Here is a 10,354-nt window from a genome sequence, read left to right on the forward strand (position 1 = left end):
TTACAATATCTAGCTACAGTGTTTAATAATTGCTGATGTGTAAAAACAAGGATGTGAGCTATTTACTATAAACTATTATTGCAAACTAATATCAGGTGTGGAGTCCCTTGATTGTTTTAAGCATAGATCGAACATATATATGGATGAGATTGGGTGGATATATATATATATATATATATATATATATATATATATATATATATATATATATATATATATATATATAGAAGTGCATTCTGGCTACTAGGTACGACATATATATATATATATATATATATATATATATATATATATATATATATATATATATATATATATATATATATTTATATATATTGTGACGATAATCTCTTTCAAGAGAGATTGAGCCTGCTCTTCCCTACATAAGTACGTCAATATACAAGATAATATAGAAGATACGTCCACCAAGTATCGCCAAACGTTTTGCCCAGAGAGCAAATCGTATCCAGCACACAGTGACACCTGCTACCATCGCCGTAACCAGCTAACTACTCATCCTCTGCCTGCCGGTCGCTGATTGGCTGGTGTCCCGTCGCACCTGCCCTCCGCCGCCACCACAAGTCGACGTCTGGGCTGCAGGCTCCAGTATTGTCAGAATATCTCAGTGCTCCAAGCAGTTGACATCTCTCGCTGGTAGACTAAGCCTTAGCTTTCGTGTACTAAGGGAGGTGGCAGCTCGAAGCCAGTATTCCAGCACCACTAATATTTTATTTTGCTATCACTGTAACTTACTTGTCTTAACGTAACTTTTCATTTGCCAGTGATTATTCATATTATTTTGTTTGTTGACTTGTCTTACATATTTTATGTGATTAACTTTATTCATGTCTTGTTTTTCTAGAGTAATTAAAATTTCATTGTTTATATACTTGTGTTTTGTGTGTCTTCCCATTACCTTACCACAGACGAAAGGACCAACTTTTCTCTTTTTTTTCAATTATGTGACGAGGCCCTGCTCCTAGCTTTTGAAACAGCCGAACACCAACGCTTTACCGTCACAATATATATATATATACATATATATATATATATATATATATATATATATATATATATATATATATATATACATACATATATATATATATATATATATATATATATATATATATATATATATATATATATATATATATATATACATACATATATATATATATATATATATATATATATATATATATATATATATATATATATATATATATATATATATATATATATATTTGTATAGGAATGTTCCTCAATGCCAACAGTGACTGCCCAGACAGGTACAAGAGGAGTGTTGTTAACGCTTATGTCGACCGTGCTCTCAGCCACAGCTCAGGATGGAAGCAAGTCGATGAAGAACTCTGTAGGGTAAGCCAGGTCCTAGTCAACAACGGCTTCTCCAATGGTTTCGTTGTAGACATCATAAGAAGGAAGGTGAAACGCCATGCAACCTCTGAAGAGACAACTAACACAACACCTGTACCCCCTATTAGACTATTTTACAGAAACTTCTTTTCCACAGCTCATAAAACGGAGGAAAGGGTCCTGAAAGATATTGTTAATAGAAACGTTATCCCTACAGACAAAAATCAGAAGATACAATTGATGATTTACTATAAAACCAAGAAAACTGCCAACCTACTCATGAGAAACTCTCCAGATACAAAGCTGAACGCTTTGAAAGAGACCAATGTCGTCTATGCCTTCAAATGCCCACTTGGGGACTGTAAGCCTAAAAGTACTCAGTATATAGGCAAGACAGCAACATCTCTTTCCAGGCGATTAACGATGCATAAGCAACAGGGCTCCATTAAGGAACATATAATCTCTTCCCACAACCAGACCATCACCAGAGAAATCTTAACAAAAAACACAGAAATCATCGGTAGATACAGCAATAGCAGGTGGCTTGACATCTGCGAGGCACTACACAATAAGAAGTCAGCACCAGCAATCAACAGCCAATTTATGCACAACTATATTCTACCCACTTCAAGGCTCTGCACCAATATAGAAGCATCAAGAAATATGGACCAATAGGCCCTTTGCATTTACTTCCATTCTTCCCCTCTAACTTTACCCAATATTACCCAATATTTCGTGTTCTATCTTTTGTTGAAAGTTTGTTTTCACCTCATCCAAAACTGTTGTAACATATCACCTGACCTAAATGCAGGTATATAAAATGAAAAGTCGTTTGAATTATAGCATAGTAAGAAATCTGTTTTAGTGTTTGCAGGTTATAGTTGTGTGTGTGTAAACTAAAGTCTTTGAAAATGTAATAAGTTATTACGAGACGCGTTCAAGTGTCACGTCAGACTAGAAATAAAAATTAATTTTGGAGAACTGATTTTTCAATTACCATCGACAGTGACAAGACCCATAAGAAATATTGAGAAAATTCGTGTTCGAATTATTAATCTTACTTTTTCGGTCATATTTAATAATATATGTCTACAGGAAAGACTGCTACCAAAACATACTAATATATATATATATATATATATATATATATATATATATATATATATATATATATATATATATATATATATATATATATATATATATATATATATATATATATATATATATATGTACTAATGTACATATATATATATATATGTACTAATAACATATATATATATTGGATGTACTAATAACAAAAACAGGAACCTCTTTAAGCACCAACGTATATACCAAGCCCACCAACATAGGATTATGCCTGAACGGTAGAAGTGAGTGCCCCCAAAGATACAAAGCCAGTGTTCTCAATGCTTATATTCGTCGAGCGCTTACCCACTGCTCTGAATGGAGCAACGTGAGTAGAGAGTTTGAAAGAGTAACTCAGGTATTGGTGAACAACGGATATAGCAACGCGGAAATAAACGCTGCTATAAGAAGACACTTGGACCGTTGGTATAATTCAGAACCTAGAACAGAAACCACAACACCCCCAATAAAATTATATTACAAATCAACCATGCACAGTGAACATATAAAAGAGGAAAGAATAATGAAAGAAATAATCCGTAAAGGAGTAAAAAGCACTACTCCTAACCAAAACATAAACCTGATAATATTCTACAAAACCAAGAAGACTTCCGAACTCCTTATCAAAAACAGCCCGAAGCCGACGGAGAACCCTCTACAGCAGTCGAGCGTTGTATACATGTACACTTGCCCCCACGAAGGATGTAACCTTCAATGTAAGTACATAGGTATGACGTCGACCAAGCTGACGAGGCGTTTGACATGCCATCTTCAATCTGGTGCCCCTAGGAATCACATGAGACAAGCCCATGACATTACTCTAACAAGAGAAATGTTGAACAAGAATACTTGCATAATAGACAAAACCCAAGATTCAAGAAGATTACAAATTCTTGAGGCAATTCACATAAGAATAGAGCGACCTACCATGAACACTCAAATCACGGAACTATTTACTCTACCCACCATGAGAGTAAGGACAAGACAAGAACATATCGATGCCAACACAGAAGACAATGTCCAACATAACAAGCCAATTACACTGGATTAATCTTAGTGTTTAGATAGGAGATGCCTCGTATGGGCCAATAAGCCTTCTGCAGCCCCCTATGTTTATCCCTTATGTATCCCCCAATGTTTTCACCTTCATTGTATTATCACCTGACCTAATGCGGGTATAAAATCAACTAGTATTGTAAGATCTGTTCACTTGAGAATGAACCATGGAGGTTCGAAACGTCGTGCAAATTATACAAATAAGTGTAATACACTCTATAGTAAATCACTTCTTTTCTTCACCTTAAAAGTACGAAAATGAGTTTTGGAGAACTCCTATTTCAATTAAGCCCTGATGCTAAGAAAATAGTTAGAGGGATAGAAGCCCTAAACCAGAAAATAATAAATACAGAATATGCGGTCATATTCAATGAAACATGTTTGAAAGAAAACCTGCTGCCAGTATACACCAATATATATATATATATATATATATATATATATATATATATATATATATATATATATATATATATATATATATATATATATATATATATATATATATATATATATATATATATATATATATATATATATATATATAGGTGCTGCCTCGTAAGGGCTAATAGGCCTTCTGCAGTTACCTTTATTATGATGTTCAGCTTATCTGCTATACTGCCAGACATACGATTCTGCTCAAATTGAGGTTTTACGGCTGCTGCCACTCACCTCCACCACTGCTGCTACCACCCACCACCACCACTGCTGCTACCACTGACCTCCACCACGGCTGCTACCACCCACCACCACCACCACCACCAAGGTGAGGTGAAGTTGTGTTGTTGCAGCGAAATGTTGAACTCCATTCTTACTTTAGACTGCTTGCGCGCTAATCATAAAAACTGGCTGTGGTAACAGTGGGAGCGTCAGGAATCCTTGACGAAAACAGTTGTATCCCAGGTTGAATATATTTTACCATGTCTCGGCTCAGAAGTGGTGCGTGTTTGTCATTCCCCTTGACGCTGGTTCAATACCCACTCTGCTCCAGTGGTTCCCCTTGATATATCACCCTACTCAGGCTCCGTGTGGAGTATTACACATCTTATCATCTCGATGAGCAATCGTGAAGGAAGTTAGGGACTTTCTAAGAGGAAGACTTTACGTATATATTTTTTATTTATATATTTCTAAGTAATTCCAATGCCCTAAAGACTCCAGCTTTACTGTACATTTCACTATTGTTTAATTCTCTTATATTTTTATATTTTACTGTGTGATGCATTTTTGCTCTTGTAACTTTTATTTTTGCCAGTAAATATCTCTAGGATCACCTCCTTTTCTAATTTTGCTCCATATGTTCTGCTTTCCTTCATCATCTGCATCTTCACATTTATAATTATTTCCTTCCATTTTCTTTGCCTGTAATAGGAAAATTACTCTGCTCGCATAACTACAGCCACGAGTCCATAGAACAATTGGTTAAGGTCCTCGCAGTCTCTGAAATGAACGTCAACTATGGTATTTTAATACTAATATCAAACTCACCAGCTTTTTCGCAATAGTGGAAATATCCAATACAAGTTCCAAATTCAATTTTGAATTTGATAAAGATAAAGATAATCACTGATTATTTAATCAGTTATAATAGATAATCACTGACTTCCTTGGCTTTGATTTTAAAAAAGCCAATATTTATTGGGTTCCCGATGTCCTTCTTGTGGTGATGAGCTAAAGAAATGAAGCGATGGATGTCATCACCCTGAAGAATGTATACTGACGTCATCCGGCATGACCTCATCTGGAAGGTTATTATCATTACAAACTTATTTCTGCATCAGACGAGACTGATGCAGAAATGGATCATCATAGAGTTCAATGTAATTCTCGTTTGACGATCCATATAATGTACGCATACACAGCCCATAAACTAACCTTTTGCACAGAATTAAATGACCAATGCAGGAGACATCTCTGCTAATTTCAACATTGCGTTTGCAGGCTTTTAAGCAGTAAAATAGCCGCGATACCTCCATGGCTACCAGAGCCTTCGTCTCTCATGCTCCAGTTAAGAGCACAGATTATTATGAGCAAAACTTTACCTTCAGAGTAACATTTACTAGAAACACATCTGTCCATAGAAGTGTAATGAGGATAAAGAAAGTTGTGAGGATATTCTTGTGCTTCAGAAGCTGTTAGATTTATTTATAATGTGAATTACAAAGAGTGATTTCCTCTATATCTGTCGAAGTTGCGTCCAGCTGGATTTTCTTGAAAAGTGTGTGTGTGTATTTACTGTTCATATATACTATCAGAGCCAACAGAGTCTAGCTATTAGCTCTTGGACCCGCCCTTCTAACATATATTTTTTTTCCTCCATTATGTATATGTCTCTTAAATCACACACACACACACACACACACACACACACACACACACACACACACACACACACACACACACACACACACACACACACACACACACACACACACACACACACACACACACACACACACACACACACACATACACACACACACACACACACACACACACACACACACACACACACACACATAAGAGAGACTAACATAAGAACGGCCTTTAGAAACTTGTGTAAGGAATCTTTCAGAACATTATATACTACATATGTCAGACCAATCGTGGAGTATGCGGCTCCAGCATGGAGTCCATATCTAGTCAAGCATAAGACTAAACTGGAAAAGGTTCAAAGGTTTGCCACCAGACTAGTACCCGAGCTGAAAGGTATGAGCTACGAGGAGAGACTACGAGAATTAAATCTCACTTCGTTGGAAGACAGAAGAGTTAGGGGGGACATGATCACCACATTCAAGATTCTCAAGGGAATCGACAGGGTTGATAAAGACAGGCTATTTAACACAAGGGGCACACGCACTAGGGGACACAGGTGGAAACTGAGTGCCCAAATGAGCCACAGAGATATTAGAAAGAACTTTTTTAGTGTCAGAGTGGTTGACAAATGGAATGCCTTAGGAAGTAATGTGGTGGAGGCTGACTCCATACACAGTTTCAAGTGTAGATATGATAGAGTCCAATAGGCTCTGGAACCTGTACACCTGTTGATTGACGGTTGAGAGGCGGGACCAAAGAGCCAGAGCTCAACCCCCGCAAGCACAACTAGGCGAGTACAACTAGGTGAGTACACACAAATCTTGCCATACAGGCTTAATAGAATTCTACGATCAGGTGACAAAGATTAAGCAAGAAAGAGAAGGATAGGCTGACTGCATTTTTTGGACTGTCGGAAAGCCTTTGACACAGTACCCCATATAAGGCTGATGCATAAGCTGGAGAAACAGGCATGAGTAACTGGTAGGGCGCTCCAGTGGATAGGGGAGTACCTAAGCAATATTAAGCAGAGAGTTACAGTGAGGGGTGAGACCTCAGATTGGCGTGAAGTCACCAGTGGAGTCCCACAGGGCTCTGTGCTTGGACCTATCCTGTTTCTGATATACGTAAATGATCTCCCAGATTGTATAGACTCATTCCTCTCAATGTTTGCTGACGACGCCAAAATTATGAGAAGTATTAAAACAGAGGAGGACAGCTTGAGGCTTCAAGAAGACCTGGACAAGCTGCAGGAATGGTCGAACAAATGGTTGTTAGAGTTTAACCCAAGCAAGTGTAATGTAATGAAGATAGGGGTAGGAAGCAGGAGACCAGATACAAGGTATCATTTGGGAGATGAAATACTTCAAGGGTCAGAGAGAGAGAAAGACCTGGGGGTTGATATCACGCCAGACCTGTCCCCTGAATCTCATTTCAAGAGGATAACATCAGCGGCATATGCCAGATTGGCTAACATAAGATCGGCCTTTAGAAACTTGTGTAAGAAATCTTTCAGAACATTATATACCACATATGTCAGACCAATCCTGGAGCATGCGGCTCCAGCATGGAGTCCATATCTAGTCAAGCATAAGACTAAACTGGAAAAGGTTCAAAGGTTTGAACCAGGCAGAAACAAATGGGCAAAGTTTCTTTCACCCTGAATGCCCCTGTTACCTAGCAGTAAATAGGTACCTGGGAGTTAGCCAGCTGTCACGGGCTGCTTCCTGGTGTGTGTGTGTGTGTGTGTGTGTGTGTGTGTGTGTGTGTGTGTGTGTGTGTGTGTGTGTGTGTGTACTCACCTAATTGTGCTTGCGTTGGTTGAGCTCTGGCTCTTTGGTCCCGCCTCTCAACCGTCAATCAACTGGTGTACAGATTCCTGAGCCTACTGGGCTCTATCATATCTACATTTGAAACTGTGTATGGAGTCATCCTCCACCACATCACTTCCTAGTGCATTCCATTTACTAACTACTCTGACACTGAAAAAGTTCTTTCTAATGTCTCTGTGGCTCATTTGGGTACTCAGTTTCCACCTGTGTCCCCTTGTTCGCGTCCCTCCAGTGTTGAATAGTTCATCCTTGTTTACCCGGTCGATTCCCCTGAGGATTTTGTAGCTTGTGATCATGTCCCCCCTTACTCTTCTGTCTTCCAGTGTCGTAAGGTGCATTTCCCGCAGCCTTTCCTCATAACTCATGCCTCTTAGTTCTGGGACTTGTCTAGTAGCATACCTTTGGACTTTTTTCAGCTTCGTCTTGAGCTTGACAAGGTACGCGCTCCATGCTGGGGCCGCATACTCCAGGATTGGTCTTACATATGTGGTGTACAAGATTCTGAATGATTCCTTATACAGGTTCCTGAACGCCGTTCTGATGTTAGCCAGCCTCGCATATGCCGCAAACGTTATTCTCTTTATGTGGGCTTCAGGAGACAGGTTTGGTGTGATATCAACTCCTAGATCTTTCTCTCTGTCTGTTTCATTAAGTACTTCATCTCCTATTCTGTATCCTGTGCCTGGCCTCCTGTTTCCACTGCCTAGTTTCATAACTTTGCATTTCCTCGGGTTGAACTTCAACAGCCATTTGTTGGACCATTCACTCAGTCTATCCAGGTCATCTTGTAGCCTCCTACTATCATCCTCTGTTTCAATCCTCCTCATAATTTTTGCATCGTCGGCAAACATTGAGAGGAACGCATCTATACCCTCTGGGAGATCATTTACATATACCAGAAACAGTATAGGTCCAAGGACTGACCCCTGCGGGACTCCACTTGTGACGTCTCGTCAATCTGAGACCTCACCCCTCACACAGACTCGTTGTCTCCTGTTGCTTAGGTACTCCTCTATCCACCGGAGTACCTGCCCTTTCACTCCAGCCTGCATCTCCAACTTTCGCACTAGCCTCTTGTGTGGCACTGTATCAAAGGCTTTCTGACAATCCAAAAATATGCAGTCTGCCCACCCTTCTCTTTCTTGCCTTATTTTTGTTGGCTGGTCGTAGAATTGAAGTAACCTTGTGAGGCAGGACCTGCCATCTCTGAACCCATGTTGATGATGTGTTACAAAGTTCCTTCGCTCCAGATGCTCCACTAGTTTTTTTCGTACAATCTTCTCCATCAGCTTGCATGGTATGCAGGTTAGGGACACTGGCCTGTAGTTCAGTGCCTCCTGTCTATCCCCTTTCTTGTATATCGGGACTACGTTAGCTGCTTTCCAAATATCTGGCAGTTCCCCTGTTGCCAGTGATTTGTTATACACTATGGAGAGTGGTAGGCACAGTTCTCTTGCTCCTTCCTTTAGAACCCAAGGGGAGATTCCATCTGGGCCTATAACCTTCGTCACATACAACTCTAGTAAACACTTCCTTACTTCCCCACTGGTAATCTCAAACTCTTCCAGTGGTTCCAGGTTAGCTATTCCCTCACTTACCTCTGGAATTTCTCCTTGCTCTAAGGTGAAGACCTCCTGGAATTTCGTATTCAATTCCTCACACACTTCCTTGTCATTTGTAGTGAATCCTTCCGCCCCTATCCTTAATTTCATAACCTGTTCCTTTACTGTTGTTTTTCTCCTAATGTGGTTATGCAACAATTTAGGCTGAGTCTTTGCCTTGCTTGCGATGTCATTTTCGTATTGTCTTTCTGCCTCTCTTCTCATCCTGACATATTCATTCCTGGCATTCTGGTATCTTTCTCTGCTCTCCAGAGTCCTGTTATTCCTATAGTTTCTCCATGCCCTTTTACTTTGCTGCTTAGCTAGCCTACATCTCTGATTAAACCATGGGTTTCTCATTTTAATTTCTCTGTTTTCCTTTTGGACTGGGACAAACTTGTTTGCTGCGTCCTTGCACTTCTGCGTGATGTAATCCATCATATCTTGGGCCGTCTTTCCCCTGACCTCTGTTTCCCATGCTATATCTGTTAGGAATTTTCTTATCCACACACGATATTTCATATCGTGTGTGTGTGTGTGTGTGTGTTTACTAGTTGTGTTTACTAGTTGTGTTTTTGCGGGGGTTGAGCTTTGCTCTTTCGGCCCGCCTCTCAACTGTCAATTAACTGTTTACTTTACTTTTTTTTTTTCCACACCACACACACACACCCCCCCCCCCCCCAGGAGCAGCCCGTGACAGCTGACTAACTCCCAGGTACCTATTTACTGCTAGGTAACAGGGGCACTTAGGGTGAAAGAAACTTTGCCCATTTGTTTCTGCCTCGTGCGGGAATCGAACCCGCGCCACAGAATTACGAGTCCTGCGAGCTATCCACCAGGCTACAAGGCCCCCGTAGTGTGTGTGTGTGTGTGTGTGTGTGTGTGTGTGTGTGTACTTATTTAGTTGTACTCACCTAATTGTGCATGCGGGGGTTGAGCTCTGGCTCTTTGGTCCCGCCTCTCAACTGTCAACCAACTGGTGTTCAAGTTCCTGAGCCTACTGGGCTCTATTATATCTACACTTGAACCTGTGTATGGAGTCAGTCT

Source organism: Procambarus clarkii, chromosome 28 (assembly GCF_040958095.1).
Source record: "Procambarus clarkii isolate CNS0578487 chromosome 28, FALCON_Pclarkii_2.0, whole genome shotgun sequence".
NCBI classification, from domain to species: domain Eukaryota; kingdom Metazoa; phylum Arthropoda; class Malacostraca; order Decapoda; family Cambaridae; genus Procambarus; species Procambarus clarkii.